We start from the raw sequence: 19,034 nt of genomic DNA, 5'->3' as shown, positions 1-19,034 counted from the left end.
GAACATGAAAACTAACTGCTTCAGCTGAGAGAGACGAACAGACACGAGCTGAACTTTGGGATGGAAAAGAGAGGGGGGAGAGACAGAGGAATGGAGAAAATGAAAGAGTGAAAGCAGCACAGAGAGGGTGGAGAGGGAGAGAGGAGACGAAATAACAGGGCAGAGAAGGGAGGGGAAATGTAGGGGGAGCCAGACGCACAGAGAGAGAAAACTGTCAGGAAATAAATGTGTGCTTGAGAAACAAGTGCTTCATCTGTTTGACAACCAGTAGCCACCACGAAGACTTATTCCTCCTTAAAAAAATGCCTCCGACATCTGTCTTCTTCACATGATGCTACCCATTCAGAAAAGCTTAAAAGGTCAATGCATTTTTCATCCGTGCCCATTTTCACAGACGACTGGACACGTCTGCGTTTGTCCATTTGGCCATTCATGAAATCAAAACAGCAGATTGTGCCGAAGCTGGCCTCGGAGACCAACTGCGAAAAGGACAGACGCTGTTTCTTTTCTTTCCCTCCCCTCATGTCTGTTCCCCCTCCACTAATCATAACCACCTTAGTCATTTCTCTCCTCTTAGCACAGTCTCATGCTGCCAAGCATCACACCAGCCCCTGAAATGTAATTTAAGGCAACAACAACACTGCTGACAACAATAATAACATCTCCACGACAGTCTGCCCTGTGAGTCATGGCACTGGCACTGACACACAGACAGATTCACAGACACGGTGACCACCTCTCCCACACACTGTCACCAGTTCAAGTGTGTGCCATATGCTGAGGTTACTCCTAAAACAAATGGCTCTCCTTCACCTTGGGATTTCTATTCTTGGCGGCGGCAGGAGGAGCCGCTCTGCATATCAATGTCCGGCTCATCAAGTGTGTGTGTGTGCGCGTCTGTTTGGAAGTTGACATCTGTCGGATTTAGGTTGTTCTGTGTTGACCTGTGTGTGTGTGGGTGTGCACATTGTTGTATTTTTAAGCCATATAAGACCTGTTGCGTCATATGCGAGCTTCTCCCTTTAGACGTTTGCAGTCACCGTTTTCATGACATGACACTGTTTTAGAGTGTTTGTATTCTGCACCTTAGGTTTATTGAAGAATTTTTTACATGTAATGTCTTTAATTTTCTGACACGAGAGATTTGCTTCATACGGCATTTTGGGATAGCAGGCGACGCAGGACTGACCAGTGATGTGAAAAAAATGGAGGGAGCAATAGTTAGAACTTCTTTATCTTAATGAAAGAGGGGGCAGAATACATATAGAGGCGATTTGCTGCAAAAACTGACAAAGACAAAAGGATGTAGTGGTGGGTCGGGAAGTTAAACCTTCACCTGCTGTGGATAAATGTCTGTGGATGAGGAGATTATTATTTTAATGTCTGGGATCAGTCACAATACTGCTCAGTAGCCTGTGGGCACAGACGCACTCACAGCGAAGAGTGAGAAATGGCAGAGTTGGTTTCGTGTGATTTGTTTGCTGACAGTGGCCCTTCACCTTTAAATCCTTATTTATTTCCAGTCAGTGAATAAAGGGGAATATACTGTGAGAGGAGTGTTGTACATTTCTTTGTAGAGCACTCACTTATCCCTCCACTTGATGATGGAGACTTCTGCTGAAACACTTAGGGGCCTTTTTGCTGCATCACGCCTGGATCTATTGAGGTACTGTCAGTGAGAAGCTCGTGACCGACTGTTCAATGTTTGACTGATGAGTGGAAATTGATGCTTCTGCTTCATGTAATCTACATTTGTGAATTACTTGAGCTGTTTTCTTACATGAACTCTGCAAAATGTCCGCACAATGCAGGGTCTGGACGCGTTTGCCTTTCACATAGGAAGAACGCAGCAGGAGAGTCTCCGCTCAGACGCCTTGACAACAACAGAACATTGATTCTGCTGAGGAGTTTGTCCAGAGTTCAGTGCATGTCTAATGCTGCTGGAATAGTTGTAAAAAGTGGATTTTAGTTGACATAAAATACGATTGCATTAGGAGTTTACACATGGGACGTGTGATAAATGCAGTGAGTTCAAACACTGACTTTTGCCAAGACTAAGCTAAGGCAATACTGCAATATCTCACTGTCCTGTCTCTGATCAAGCTCCCTGGTCCTGGTCAATATCAGGACAGAGAAAAACGCTGCATGCTGCATTCAGCGCTAGAGGCTATTAAGGACTCTGTTCATCATTAGCCGCTTACCCTTTGAAGGACCAAGCGCGGCACACGAGTGAGCAAGGGCCAAATCACTCTGCCGTGTAAGTGCGATCACCGTTGCTACATTGGAAACTGCTGCCCAGCTTGGAAATCGCACCATTTGGCAATAAACTTGTCAAGTGAATCCCTGAAGTGACGCTTTGGGAGTGACTGGAAGCTGATTGGGATGATTGATGTGTGAGGGGCCAACCTGTTTGTCCCCACGAGGGAAATCAGGGTGATATTAGGTCGGCACTACTCATCTTAAATTATTATTTTTTTAACTCAGAGGGTGTTTCCCAGCAGTCTCGTGATATATCAGATGTCATGCTGCATTTTCCAGTTTTATGGCTGAATTTAACAAATGCACATGCTGGCACGCGTGATAGTCTGAAGTTTTATAGTTTTAAGAACTGCCCCTTGGCCTTCATTCTCAGAACACGCTGCGACAGTGTAGGCCTGACTAGGTGACTTTGTGCCGTAGTTACAGAGGCCATGAACACATATATCACTGTCCTCACATTCAATTGTTAAAGCGACTTAATTCATAAACCTGTAGCAAGGAGGCCATGCTTTAAAGCTCCAGGGGCGGGACTCGCAGTTGATGCAGTAAGATTAAAATGCCTCTTGAAATGATTCTGATTAAACTGTGGTCCAAACGGATGAAGGAGATGGAGTGTTGGTTTTAAAAAATGTAAATCAAACCACTGTTTTAGTGCAGGAGGCCTCAGGGGGAATATTCAAAAATAAGCGGATGGTATGTTAAAGATTTTAATGTGTCACCTCTAGGGACCATCTACCACTTCTGACTACAGCCCCTTCTCCACTAGTCAAAATACCCTCTAACATCAGCTAAAATCTTGCTTTTGTCTGCAATGGGAATGGACCCTTCAGTAGACACAGATTTTAATTAGCTCCGGTTCCATTCGGGAGTGATGGAAATGCGACGCCCGGGTGAATGCAGTAATTTGGAAAGACAGCAAGGTGAGAGAGCGATTTAGTTGTCGTGAAGTCAAACATGACGCACCGGGGTGGGAAAAAAAATGGAAAGGCAATCTCCTCTAAAGTCAATGGGAAAATAATCAATCGCCTTTTGTAGTGGGTTTACTTGCGTTTCAAAAAACCTACGTATATCCGCTTATTTTGGTGTAAAAGAGGCATACAACAGGACACACCCACAACAGTGTGCTGTGTAAATATAATCAATCATGCAATTGCTGTAAAAACCTAAAAATATAAATAGTTCCATCGATCCATTATCAATACCGCTTATCCTCTCGGGGGTCGCAAGGGCTAACAATGGGTGAGAGGCTGGGTTCATCAGCATATCGGCGCAGCAAACAAGACCACGGCCAAACCAGGATTCGAAAAGGGAACCTTCTTGCTTTCCTATATTGTGAAATGTATTTTTTCCCCTGGTCCTTCTTCATTATTTATTTTTCTACTCTCCTTTCATCATCTGCCCCCTGCTGCACCATTCACAACACACGGCATCTATCTCAACAACAACCCCCCTTCCTCCCTGTCGACACTACTAACGACATGCAACACACACACACACACACAGACACACACACACACTTGAGAGAAGAGGATTATGACCGCTAGGACTTTCCTACCCCCCCAGCCATTGGACAGACACACCATGCTGACACTAGCGGGATCCCTGGGTTCAGCAACCGGTAACAAGCGCACAAATAACTCCAGACCGAGTGCCAGTGATACACATAACCAGATTAACTTGGACAAGAATAGAGGCGGAGACGCGGGTCAAAGGAAGTGAGTGTGTTGTTGAAGTCATTAATGGATTAGATGAGGATACACTCACAGGTAAGGACAGGAAAACACTGACGGAGAAGTGAGACAGTCTTGGATATTTTTGGCACTGGCATGAATACAAAGAGACTTAGTCGGTACACAGGCCGGCACTTATTATGCCTGTATACAAAACACACACGCAAACCTAGAGGCGGACTATTAATGTGACAGCTAGACCAAAATCAATGTCAATATTGACATTTCTGGGATTAGGCCGCTCACAAAATAATGAATAAATGCATGTGCTTTAACTTCCTGACACCTGGTTTCTCTGCAGTCGTTCGCAGTCACAGATCGCCCGGGATGTATAAGTGAGCAGATGGGCGACCTGTACAGAGACCGAAAGCATACAAATAAAAGCTACATAGAGCAAAGCCATCCAGTGGGATGTCCTCCGTTTAAAAATTTGAGCTTTGATGGAAATTCAGTCAGAATCATCAAGTTGTTCTTTGTATCAGAATGTTTCAGGCCTACAAAGGTTAACTTTTTAGAGGCTTTACCCAAGAAGGTGAGACTACCTCTTTTGGTCGAACAAAATTTAGTTTGTTGTCCGAGGCGCCTTTCACACTTTGAAAGCGTCCTGAATCAGAAAACACTGAAATAAACTTCTGACCCTGTGCATGGGGGAACTGTCGTATCCACCCTGCAGACGTGGCCCACATTTCAGTCACTGGACAGTCACAGCATCGAAGCCGCTTTAAACACAAAGATTTCATGTAGCTGACGTAAACTGAAAAATGGTTAGAGATATGCAAATTAATGTTTAGCCTACATTTCCTGAGACAGCTTGGGTCCTTGAATTATTGAGAGGGCGACATATCTTTAATTTATTATTTATCATTGTTGAAAAAAGTCCCCATCACTATCGTCACGCTGCCATTGGCTGAGCTATGGCCATAAAACTACCACCACCACCACCATCATTACCTCATCCGTTATCATAAAACTAACAGCTCACTTATTATAATCATAATAATAATATCCATCAAATCCTCGTAATCATTAAAACTACCACCATTTGCCATTATCATCATAATTGTCATCACAATCATTTTCATCATCGTCATTAACACTGTAATCTTCATCATCACCAGAACTCGTACAAGTATGTGCGCATCATCATCTGCATCATAACCATGCACCAGCATTTTTACTGTTTTTATTCTCACTAAGAACCTTTTAATCTTCATCATCTTCATAACCATCATCATCACCACCGTTTTCCCTGTTTTTATATTTTACTGGCATCATTTGGATATCAATCATCATCATCCAGTCTTAGCTATCATCATCATCAAAACTACAATCAGCAGCAGCAGCAGCATATTTACTGTTTTTATTTTTTACTAACATTGTTTTTATCTTCTTCATAATCATGCTGTCCATTTTTCCGGGTATCATCATCTAAACTACCATCATTATCATAATCAAAATGACCATCATCATCTACATCACCAGCATTTTTCCTTTTTTGTATCATTTTCCTAATCTTCATCATCATGCTGCCCCTATTTTCAGTTATCATCATCATCGCATATAATTTTGTTAATCTTAATCACCTAATCCCTTCTCGTCCTTATTTCCCTCATCAGACCCACAGAGTTCACTGTCCATACAGCATATATAATCCATAAGGCTGTAATTCGTTTCAACATAATTCAATTACAGTTATATCCTGTCCCTTCCTGCCCTGCACCCTGACCCTGCGCACTCCCTCCATCTCTCACCCTGTAACCTAACCCAGCACCAGCTCCGCAGCCTGCACGGTCCACGACCCCGTTCGACCGGGTTACAGTCCTGCAATTGAGGGGAACGATCACGGATAATCTCCCTCCAGCAGCGACAGCTCCCCGGTCAGGATCCCCGGTTTACGCACATACACTTTGCCTATTTTCTCAGCAGACTGCGCGCTGGAGAAATGCTTAATTGGAGCGGTGCTGGTGGTTTCATCTGGACGTGCATGAGGCAGAGGCTCAGTGGTGTCGCACACACCTGACCGAGAGAGAGAGAGAGAGACCCCCACCGGACCTGCATGCCCCTTGTCTCCATCAGCTCACCCTCCGCCTGATCGCCACCTGTCAGCTCCGAGCTCCGTCTTTACGCACGAACCGATCCGCGCAGACCACCACCAGCCGCTGCAATTAACGCGACTGTCAGAGAGGTCGCACGTCTCTCTTCACTTCGTGTCACACGCACGGCACGGATAATGCAATCACCATAAATGCGCGTTAATAACAGAGGTAATACACACGTTTGTTTGCGTCCTCTCACCGGTTCGGCGCTGTGGAAGAAAGCCCGCGTCTGGATCCGTTCATTCATTCATTCACGCACTCATCCCTCCATCTGTTCATCCTTCGCTCCGTTCAGTCCCTCACTCAGACACCGAATAAACGACCGAGCACGCGCACTTCATCCGATGGCTCGCTCGCGCGTTATTTCACCCTCCCTCTCTCTCTCGCTCTCGTGGCTAAGGATGGGGAGGAGAGAGAGAGAGAGAGAGAGAGAGAGAGAAAAGAGATGGAGGGAGGCTGAGGAAGGACGAGCTGATGTGAGCAGGAGAGGAGGGATCATCACTGGGCTAGACTGTGTGTGTGTGTGTGTGTGTGTGTGTGTGTGTGTGTGTGTGTGTGTGTGTGTGTGTGTGTGTGTGTGTGTGTGTGTGTGTGTGTGTGTGTGTGTGTGTGTGTGTGTGTGTGTGTGTGCTCATGAGCGTGTGTGATGGGGGGGACACTCAATGAGTGTGAACCAAAGAAGCATGCATGACCAGCAGCATCACCCAGAGGAGTTGAAAGAAGAGAAGAGAAGAGAAGAGAAGAGAAGAGAAGACGAAGAGAAGACGAAGAGGGGATGAAGAGAGGAGAGGAGAGGAACAGAACAGGAGAGAGGAGAGAGGCACCAACCATGAAGCACAAACTTCCTATAGGGACCTTTAGTCCCTCAACTCTCATTTACTGTTCTGTGTCTCATATTATCATATTAAAGGCGTAAAATACCCCCAAAAAAACAAAACTGTGCTGATAACACTTGAATTAACTAATTAATTAAGCTACATAGTAAATAATGAATGTGGAGTAACATGGAGAAAGTAGACAACAATTACTACTACTAACACAATCATCAGAGAAAATTATCCTCAAGATCCCAACTACATTTTTGGTGCGGATCTGGATCAGGGGGCAGATAGAGGAATTTCTCTTTATTTATCATTTCATTTAACATTGGGCATTTTTAAGATTTTCTTTGATTTCGCAGAGAATATTCATTTATCTTGATGAAGAAAAACATCAAGGATATTTTGGGAACTGGTAACTGAGTGTGGGCAATTTGGTGCAGGTTGATTGGAGTTTTGGGGCTTGGCAATAGGTGCTCTACTGAGTGCCATTATGTTTTTGTGCGCGTAATTTATCCCTGCTTGTGTTTATGCTACTTTATTGCTGCAAATCTTGCAGGATTTTGGGACCTTCCTGCTAAATATAGGATAAAAAAGGTCAAAAATCAGTATGAAGAATCAAAACTCTAACCACACAAACACTGTCACTGTGAACGTGTTTTACTACAGACCCAGAAATATGGCGTTAGGAATTTACTTGTGGATTTATTAAGTGCTGGTCCGCCTCACCTCGCCTCACCTCTCCAGAGAGAAGGTGTTGAAAGATGGCCGCAGACGAGATGAAATGAGCGGACGAGGAGGCGAGTGTCGAATTAGAGAGAAAGGGCAGAGAGAATATTGTGAAAGGGGCCGAGGAGAGAGGACAGAGGCCGTGAGGACAAATGAGGAAAGGAGGAGGTAGAATGAAAGGCGACAGGAGAGATGAGTGGGATGGGTGAGGCTGTGAAGGAGCGGCAGAAGGGAGAGGAGCGCCGAGGTCGGTGTAAATAATGAGGGAGAGGAGTAGTTCTACATTATCGCTCTTTTCGACACAGTTGATCAGAGTTCTGTCTCGGCGTAAAGGCCATGCTTCACGCCGCAAGCTAATTTACACCCTGAGGGGACACCATCACTCACACTCACACACACACACACACACACACACACACACACACACACAACCAGCTAACGTTGAACAATTCCAGCCTAACTCTTACATACGCAGAGAGAATGCGGCAATCATCCACATCCAAATGTGTTCCAGCTCAACGCATAAGTGCAAATGCAAAGCTGGACAAACAAGCACACGTGCACACATGCACTCACAACATGACAAAAATATGCATGAACAAGCAAGAGCACATAAGCACATGCATACACACAGATCCCAACACATCCATTTTGCCTTTACACAGATTTCTATATAATAACCACAGTCCATGAACATAACGGAGGATTCTGTGAATCTTTGTGCATGTAACATCAAAGCACTTAATTAATGAACAAGATACTGGGCCGTGTTCGAACATCGGGGAATAAGTACAAAGGCAAAAATATCACATGCGCTTTCAGGGTCTTCTTGTATTTAAAGAACAAGGCAGTGGATTTTCTGTTCTGTAACTTTTATTAGCCCTGTCCATTGGTTGGTTGGTTAATCAGCAGGATTACACAAAATCTACAGGACGGACATGGGCCAAGAGAGAAGCCTTTCAATTTTATGGTAGAAGATTGTTTTCACTTTCTTTAACAATTGGAAAATGGGAGGACATTTTCATCAATTTCTCAGAGAATAATTCATAGTTTAATGGAGCATGTTTATTAAGGGGACTGATATTTGTCAGTGTGTGTTATTTGGTGCAGCTCATTTGAATTTAAGGGGATTGTTGGGCCTCTGCCGCAGCATCCGCTCTCCTGAGTGACATTCATGTGTCTGTGAAACGTGCATTTGTTTGTGACTATTTTCATTCACGGATTAACACACATTTGGTGTTTCAGTGAGTTCTTCTGACAGCAGGACGGTGTTTGCAAGACTGCCTCGAAATAAACTACAGTGACCAAACCAGCACAATGTTGTGCAGGCTCTGTGACACAGTGGAAATGAAAGTGTCAGGCTCTCCCGAATAATTAGTAAAACCCATAGGCCGAATAAAAACATGGATGACATAACAGCTTCGACAAGTGAAACCAAAGTATCTCAATTGCCATGTGAGGGCTGGCTGTAGTGTAGGTCATAAACCCTGCCTACTCCATGTAAGTGGAGGGGACATAGACCAAACAAAAAATGCACGTTAAATACATTTTTCTCAAAGTTGGTTTCTCTCATTTTAAGTAATTGTTATCAAACTGCTGTTTATTCAAGTGTTTATTTTCCAGTAAGTTTGGATTTAATTTGTTGTTTGATGCTATTAAAACAGGGTGACATGTATTGATTGACAGCTGAGACTGACTCACGATTGGTCAAGTCCAAGTATTTGTGGGACCATCCTTAGCTCCATCCACCAATCACTACTGCACAGACTCTTCACAGACTTCTCCAACAGCATCTGAGTCTTATATTAGCGTTTTATTTTCTTTCAACAGTGAAACATCACTGATGAAAAATCTGTGCTTGAAATTCTGTTTCTCATGATGCCATCACGTTAATTTGAATAGTAAAATGGGAAATGGGAACTCCATAAAACTCACGATTAAAATCTAAAGACTTAAAAAGGGAATAGAAGAAACAACATATAAAAACAAGCGTGATTAAAACAAGTACATAATACTTGTCATATTCACATAACGACAACAAAAGGCTTCAAAGAAGTCATTTAACATTAACTTTCAAAGTAAAAAGTTAAAAAATATATATCTGATTCCAGGTCCCAGCATCTTTTTCAGTCTACTATAGCGTTACTCCTCATGCCATTTCTTTCTCCTGACTAACTCTTCCAAATTTCCTCTTCTCTCAGCTCAGCATCACAGCATTACAGATTCAGTGCCTTTAACCCTCCCCCATCACCTCGTCATGTGTGTGTCTGTCAGCCTCCATATTCCCAAACAAACCACAATGATATCTTCAGAGGAAGCTCCACGTCTACTCAGTTTCTATGGCAATGGGAGAAAAAGTGGAGCGTTGTGTCTTTCCACTGTAACATAGCTGAGACCGATAAACGTACCACGATGCATTGGCATGTTTGAAGGCAGCATTGGGAGCCATTTCTGCCTGGAGGATAATTGCAGTTTTCCATGAAATATTAACTGGGTTCTTTAGCATCACACTTGTGAAAGTGTAAAACATTGATTACAGTCCTGTTCACTTTATGTGACTGTAATGAGTCTTGTTTGAGTTCCATGTGACCAAAACCATTATGTAAAACATTAAGACTTTAGTATAGCTACATCTAAAACCACTGCATATATATAGAGCATGCGCCTACACACACTATTTCAGAAACTCTGGAGACCATTTATCATTTTATTATGTCCACTAAATCACCCTCCTTGTTACTACAGGCTAGCAAACTAGCTCTAATTAGAGATGCATTGAACGGGAACAATGTAACACTCCCTTCACCAGTTAAGCTGTCTGGCTGTGGATGCCCACAGCCCAGCTTCTCATTTCAGCAGCGAGAAAAACCTCTTATCTGATCGCAAACTAATGGTGAGGAACATTAATTACATACAGACAGCAGCCAACTGATGTTTGGTCCTGTTGCTCCATCTTAGCCTCAGTCAAGTAACCACCTACTGTACCTTTACTAATTCCACAAACATCTGTCCGTATGTGGAACACATATCTCATGAACCTTTAATCGAATCAACTTCACACTTGGAATATCTATTGATAATTGCCAGAGAAAGTTCAGTGTCTGTGATTTGGACACACAATACATTCAATACTAATAGAAATTGAAATAACAGGCGACCAGCACTCTGTAACAGTCATTGGGGCCGGGGCAGTGTGCCTTCAGTCTGCGGACCGAGTTGAACATGTCTTCTTGGATAAACAACTACAAAAACTTGGTCAAACCGTGGGTCATAAATCCCCAATAAATCATTTTGATCATTTGATTATTTTAATTTCAAATTATAGGAAATGAGACACAGTCCCAGACAGGCTGACCCGTGACAGGTGCTGATCTCCATCATGGCCATATCATTCACAGAATCACTTCCTGACCCATACTGCAACCCTACACCAAGTTTCTTGTAAACCGTTCAACAGTTTTTGTGTAATCTTAATGACAAACAAAAAAACAAGTGGACAGGGGTGAAAACATGAAACACAAAGTCTGTTAGTCACACACACTGGTAGGTAGTTGGCTCTACACAAAAGCCAATTTCTTCTTCACACTGATTTGGCGCATGTTACTGTTCCTTATACAAGTTGATATACAGGCCTAATCCGTCTCCATTCAACGTACCTATAAACAACAGTGCAACACGCATGCTGTTGCATTGTGTTCTGATATCTAACACGTGTTTCATTTGAACCACCATTCATTTGCTCTGTCGTGTGTAGGATTATTTTAAAGATTAGTGTGGCAACAACTTTAGTGAGGATGTGTGAGACAGGCCAGAGAAAAAAAGGACACAAAATCCCAAGGCATCTACATGCTGGAAGACTTTTTTGAGTTGGACATCTTTCCTTGGTCCGAATGCCCTGAAGCCGACAGTAGTATGGTGGATGACCATGGAGGCCCTGAGATATATCAGGCTTTTGGATCCAGCCCCTGTAATCCCCAAAGCCAGAGCTCTTGGAGCTGAGCGTGGTGTCCACGGTTTCCAACTGTAAAAGCAGTGTGTCGCTATCGAGGGACAGACTGTCCTTAAATCTGAAACCGTTGCTAAGCCACACCGGGGTCTGAGGGGAGAGAATGCAGACCAGAGGTGATTCTACAGCTGTCGAAAGCACAAGGCTGAACCCCTGCAGCATAAACTCATGAGAGTGATGGCTCTCGATAAGCATGCATTTGAAAATGAGCAGTTGCTGGGGGACGTGGGCCGTCCACACCTATTCCATCCAACCATAATCTATACTCATTTATCCTTTAAGGGTCGCGAGGCCTAGAGCTGACATTTCGCAAGAGATGGGGTAAGCGCTGGGTACGTCACCAGCCCATCACAGGGCCGACATACAGAGACTGCTTTCAACTAACTTTTTAAAGCCAAGACTTCACAAAAAGTATTTTTATTATAAAAAGCACAAACTGACTGCATTTCACAATAAATATTACCAAACGTGTACTTCTAGATTTGTTCTGCAATCACTTTCACTTCTTGAAAATACCATAATTTCATGCTTTCATAAGAGTATCATAAGGTTCAGAGACATAACTCTATCACAAATACTAGCACACATTAGTGATGTTAGTTTGAAGCGGCGTATTGTTGGAAAGGAGCCAGTGTGATTAGAGAAACTATCTTCAGTAAATAAAGGCTAATAGAGCCAAATTCCCCAAATCCCATTGCAGAAACCTCCAGGCAGTCGGGGGAGACGGCTCAAAAATTGGACATGATTACACAGCAGCTCTCTAATCAAGCCATTCTGCTTTATCTCCATGCTTATAAAGCATTGTTGGCTCCTGATTATTCACGAGCCACCTCAGACTCTCTGTGTCAGGCCACCAAAGCTATTGTAAGTCATGCCGAGCGCAGTCCACGGGGGAGACGTGAAACAGAACGAAATGATGATGAGGACTGCGAGCTAATGAGCCTTGATCATTTGAAAGGGGAGATGCGCGTCGCAGCCACACTACACTACGTCTCTCTCACACCTGCTGAAATATGCAGGGTGACATATCCTCACCCGCTTGTACATACATCCACAATCCCGCCTGGACACATGAAACCACACGAATGGATCCAGAATCGCATAAACAGTGTGAGTTGTCTGTCCACCTGAGGTTGTTTTAGCAGTAACGGCCATGCGCACGCATCAAAGCATCTGTCGCTGTGGTGTTGTGGCCATTAGGCACATCGTCAATCACAACAGAAGTCGATTGCTAAATGCTTACGTGACTCTGGGTCCGACTGTTGTCGACTATAAACAAACCTTCGCACGCTCGATATACTGTAGCATTCAAGGCTGTGTCCACTCACCAAAACAAACACACACACACACACACATTGTAGCAGATACATGCATTCAAAGTGAGTGACTCGCCAACATGATACACAGGAAAACACCCACACAGAGTCAGATGAGATGAGATGTGGACTACTTCCATCAGCATGCTGGGTTATTGATCAGTGTTGAAATGGAGCCGCTGATTAATCAGGGGGCAGAAACCAATCAGATCCATGACGGGGGGACACACACACACACACACACACACACACACACACACACACACACACACACACACACACACACACACACACACACACACACACACACACACACACACACACACACACACACACACACACACACACACACACACACACACACACATTTAGAATCCCTGTGTATCCTGCCAGATCTCCCTGTGATTTGTGAAAATGAAAATGCACTCTGGAGGCCAGATGGTGCCTGCATTACCAAAGGTATAATCTCTATGAACAGCTTCTTTTTGTGAATGTGCAGAGTTTGGGTCTGGAAGCCTTCTGGACACTGTTTCCAGTTTCAATAGGTTTAGGTCGTCCGCAGGTAAACAGTCTGTGTGGAGAGCAAAAAAGGTGGAACATATTTATTGAAATCTATCGGTTATCTGCATTTTAATTTATCTTGATTCATATACAGAAAGCTGTTAATACAGATTAGCTAAAATGTCACCTGGACCTAAAATACCTAGAAAAGGTGTCACTGTTTGTGTTTTGTGGAGAAGAAACTCCTGGATATCAACTGTCTACACCGGAAGCCCCAGAATATTGGCTGTATCCCCCAGAAGCTAATTCATCATCAGATTATAGCTGATGGGCTCAGAGATTCCTAAAGGCAGCCGTGCGCTGTCATCTGAAAGCAAACGTCAAAATCTGTGATCAACACAGCCACGATGGAAATATCTTTTGCCAAACCATGTCTAAGCTTTGTCTCCACTTGTGCAGTATATTGTGTAATTTGAATATAAAAACTAAAAAGGGGAAGTTGTGTCAAATAAAGTTCAACTGCCGAGTTTTGAAGCGCGTGCGTGAATTTCGGCAACTCCACCCAGAAATCTCAGACCAAATCACTCTGTGGATTACACCATACATGTCTGAAACACACGTAGAAGGACCAGTCCTAAAGTGGGAGCAAAAATGGACACGCGCGCACGCACGCACGCACACACACACACACACACACACACACACACACACACACACACACACACACACACACACACACACACACACACACACACACACACACACACACACACACACACACTCTCTTAAATTGTCACCTGACATGAAATCATGTTGTAATTTTAATGTGTACTCGCTATAAACAATATATTACCTATAACCTCATCTCTGCTCTCCGTCACATGCATGCATGTGCACACAAGTATCCTCTATTCAAATACACATGCATGCATCCACCTGTGTTCTTTCTCTGAGTGTGTGTGTCTCATACACACGATTCAATATACAGTAACCTGGGGTGTTGCAAGAGCAATGGTTCTAAACTGCAATTCATCACTTCTGTCTCCTTTGTTTCTTCTCGCCTCAAGCAATACTGACCTTTCACTGTGATTCATATCACTACACACACACACACACACACACACACACACACACACACACACACACACACACACACACACACACACACACACACACACACACACACACACACACACACACACACACACAGCAATTTAACACAAGTTGTATGTAAACACTCTAATCTAGTGCTTTTTGCTTTTAATAATTTTGTGAAACTGAAATGTATCCGTCCACTGAGTAAATGTCCGTCAGTGATATAGTTAAATAATATGATGGCTTTTAAAGAACAGAAGTAGGATGAAAAATACACTGAATCATTGGCATCGTGTTCCAGCTCCATTCCTTAATGGCGTCCATCTTTCAAAATCTTTATTTTATTATTTCTAATGCAGATTTGCATTGTTATGCTGATATCACTTACTCTTGTTTCTGTTCTGCTGACTGGGACATGCTGGAGCCAGCAGTCAGTGTAAGTTCTCATTAGCATTCAATGGTTTGTTAATGTAATTGTGCCACTCCCGCCGCAGTGTATTACAGCACTTTTCTAACTTTGTGAGAAGTTCAGTCAGAGTGGAGGAAAAGTTGTTCACGCTGAATGTAATTGCTAACGACTTACGCCACTTTTTTTGTGTCCCAAAGCGCTCCGAGTGATGGAAAATCGAAATGTGAAAATATATTTCCCCAAAATAAAAATAAAAAAATCGACTTTTCCTCCTGATTTTCAGCTTGTTCTTGTTTCTGTTTAGGCTCTTACGATTTCTGTTACCACCTGGCTGAGACCCAACAAGCAGCTTGTTTCTATCAAAGTACATAAATTAGTAAAGCGAAATGACGCCATCAGCCAGCAAGCTCTACATGAACTAGTTCAGTCGAGCAACCTAGATACACAAGTGGGGAGGAAAAAGATCGGGGGAAAGAAAAAAAAAAGAGACACAGCAGAAAGTGTAATAAAAGGGGGATAGTGAGAGAGAACAAGGGGGATAGTGAATGAGAGAAGAAGATGGACAAAGCGTGAAGGTGACACAAGGGGAGAGAAATGGAAGAAGAGGGAATGAGAGAATAAAAGGGGGAGACGCTGAGAGTTTGTGAGTTGGTGAAATGAGTGAGACGATTAAGGCAATGAGGGAGACAAATCTACTAATGCAGATACCGTGTAGTCTCATCTGAGCAGAGAATGCGGCTTGTTTTTGTGCCGTGTTACACCTCTCCATCCAATTTCCTGTCTCCCATCACGGTCAAAACAAGACAAATAAAATCTTTAAGGCGGATAGATCACCCAGCTCCTCTTGAAAAACAGGGATGGGGAAAACAGAGGCACGGAGCGGAGCAGCTGAACGCGTCACCTGGTCGAATAGTTATTGTGCGGAATATAAATGTAATTTGCTACAACACAATGACTGTGACTGGTTGATATGTGACCTGAGGCCACTCTCATACAAAATTAAAATATGATTAAAAAAAATATGTGCTAAGGCAAAAAAGAACTTTTAAAAAACTACTCAGTGTAGAATAATCTTGATAAATTGCACACTAACTGCTGGAATGAGAAATACTGGAAATAATAAAAAAATAAAAGATAAATGAACATCTTGATTGAACTATGGGGACTGTTGAGCCTTGGCGGAGGTCTACTCTCTATGAGTGCCATTCTAGTTTCAGAAGCAATCAATAACGAGAGGGGAATTGGTCCACCGATCCAATCATAATGGGCAGGTAACATTAGATCCCGCCCCCTACAGCTGTAGTTTAAGGAACAACTCAAATGGACTCAGACCTATATACAGTCTATGAATCAGACGAGACTACAGCTGAGACTCGGCTTTAATGATGTAGAAGACTGTTGCATTAGTGAATAGGCTACACTTCGCATTTACTTTTATTCTTAAACCTTAAAATTATATATTTCAAGCAGGCTATTACTTACTTTTACTCAAGTCAAAAAATGAATGTGGTACTTTCTGTACTTAATGTAAATGTTTGAGTACTTCCTCGACCACTGTGTCTTTTACAGCTAAATTTGCATCTCACTGTGTTACAGAAAATTGTGATTTAATTGCCACAGGCGCTGGAAATGCAGTATGCTGTATATGGCTGAGCGCTGCACTGTATGGGGGCTTTATGTCAACTCAGTGAGCCATGACATTAAGTTCTGCTGCAGGCAGAGTGTCACATAAACTGATTAGCCAACAAAAGTAAATTTACTGCAGACAATCAACGCAGCATTGCAATAATGCTTAGAGTGGGTGAGGTTGTGCCAGAGCTTTCTCACTGATGTATGATTCAGTTGCAGCAAAGTGGGAGATGCAAGAAATGAAAGGTGAAGGGTTTAAGAATCAGGAAACATTACTGAACTGCTTTTTCTATAGAAAGAAACTATTCATTAAGTATCATTAGGCAAGCATGTGCAAGTATACACCCAAGAGTTCACATATGGAGCACATGTGTTCCAGATCAGCCTGCATATACGTCTACAGCATCATTCTGAACGCACACACACACACACACATACATACCACATCAACCACATGAAAAAAACCAAAGACTCACAATATTAGAGGGTTGAAAGAGGGCTGGACAAGAGTGTGTGTGGCTTGTGACCAGATAAAGAACATGCACAGGGTGGGAGCATGTGTGTGTCCTATAAATTCAGGGTATAGATTAAAGATAGTTTTCATCCTGCTTTTCACCTTTTAGCCAAGCCTATTGTAAAAGACTATTTTACTATTTATAGTTTTTCTCCCAAATAATTATATTTGAGTTATTTTTTGCTGAGATTTAACTTGTTAGAGTTTGTGTATAAAGATGGACGACGCAGCTATGTTTCCTCCCACTACTCAGAATCAAGCAAAAATATCCCCCATTCAAACATTGCCATTTTGCACGTTTGGAGCCAGAGTCTGTGCAGTATTTCTATCGGGGGATGGAGCACGGTAGGGCACTGGACCAATCGTGAGTCAGTCTCAGCTGTCAATCATGACATTTCACCTTACAAATGAAAACCAAGCCAAAAAAATGAGCACTTGAACAAACATCGGTGTGATGAGAAATACCTAAAATTACAAAAAATCGATCAAGACGCTTTGGCTTCACTTTTGGAGGAGTAGCCATGTCGTCCATCTTTATATTTAGTATATGGCTTCCAGGCTTTATGCTAAGCTCAGCTAACTAGCATCCTACTGTAGCTTTAAGATTTAGTGCACAGGTATGAGTTATATCGATACTAACCCCATTTTTTAAGAAACAAGAATTAGCCTCTTAAAGGACTACTTTATTTGCTCTGGGAAAAGAAGTGTTTCCTCAAACTTTGAAGAAATGCTCCACATGTCATAAGAAGAGAAAGATTACATGGCTTGCTGAACTGGACATTCGTGTATTTTTATCCAGCGGAGGACCAAGCCAGGAATCCATTTTTAGTCCCGAACTGAAGTTTAAGAAGAGCTTGGTTACAGGAGCAGCAGGTTTACACAGGGGCGGAGTGAATGTAATTAGAAAGCTGCCATATGTCAGCCCTGTGATCAGTTATACAGCGAGGGAGCGGTCCGATTATAATGAGCATGTACCGAGAGCGGTGATGAAAGGGCTGGGGTTGAATATGTGGGCTGGAGGAGTGTATTCATGACATACTGTAGGTTAGGTTTGTTCTCTCCCTGTCACTCTCTTCCACCAGAGCCATTCTGATTTCTTCCCAAATTCTCATACATTTACACCCGTCTTCTGTGCTCTTCTATCACCTTTTTCTCTATGCACTCTCACACACACTTCTGTCATGGCTTTACTTCTCATCATCTGTTGCTTTATCTCTCTCTGTCTCCCCATGTCTGGTGCACACTGTCTGCATTTCAGATGTGCTTCCCATCTTTTTGGGGGGGAATTGGGAAACCGAATCATCCTCTCTTTTTTTTGTTACACCACTCCTCCTGTGCTCCTCTCTCTCGGCTCTCCAGCCTCAAATAATTCAAAACCTGCTCTGCATCTTCTTCAGCTCCCACGCCGAACTAACTGACTGAACCTGGGTCTGCACAGAGGGGAGAATATTTGAAAGGACAGTGAGTGAAGCTGTGGCAGTGGCAGCAGACAAGCTGTGCCCTGGCACTGAATTGGAAGGAACATTTCGGGAGCCACTTGGATACACTGTCGTATTTGCTCTCAAGCAGCGACACACACACACACACACACACACACACACACACACACACACACACACCCACACAGAAGCACGCTCTAGCACACTGAGTGGTGGTTTGGAGACAGTGTGGGCGTGCACCCGCCTCTGTTTCCCAAAATAACCGCCAGATGAGGGGCACAGAGGCAGGGCGAGGTTTGTACAGGGAGATATAAATGGATGCTAATTGTATGGCTCCTTCAGATTACACTCAAAACCTGCAGACGTATACACAAACATGTGCGAGTCCGTGTTTAGTATGCGCGTGTACATGATTCTGCTAGTACATGAAAGTGTGTAAGATCAGCTTTTGTCACTCACACACTCTCAGCCTCTTACGCACGGTAGTTTTATG

General features: G+C 43.2%; 1 protein-coding gene across 5 annotated transcripts in view; it reads right to left on the bottom strand.

The window, feature by feature from the left end:
- The window catches only part of slc8a4b (solute carrier family 8 member 4b), a 105,438-nt gene that overhangs the window by 83,398 nt on the left and 3,006 nt on the right, over positions 1 to 19,034 (bottom strand). For 2 of the 5 annotated variants that reach the window (XR_004612010.1, XM_034569458.1), the window contains exon 1: positions 6,265 to 6,414. The exons of 1 other annotated variant lie outside the window; for it this stretch is intronic. The gene's annotated coding sequence lies outside the window, so the exon portion shown is untranslated. Of the gene's footprint in view, positions 1 to 6,264; positions 6,415 to 19,034 lie in introns of those variants that run through there. 2 more of the 5 variants (XM_034569462.1, XM_034569459.1) reach the window with 2 other exon arrangements.

Source organism: Hippoglossus hippoglossus, chromosome 18, assembly GCF_009819705.1.
Source record: "Hippoglossus hippoglossus isolate fHipHip1 chromosome 18, fHipHip1.pri, whole genome shotgun sequence".
NCBI classification, from domain to species: Eukaryota; Metazoa; Chordata; class Actinopteri; order Pleuronectiformes; family Pleuronectidae; genus Hippoglossus; species Hippoglossus hippoglossus.
Note: the sequence above shows the minus strand (reverse complement) of the source record. Positions and strands in the feature narration are given on the sequence as shown.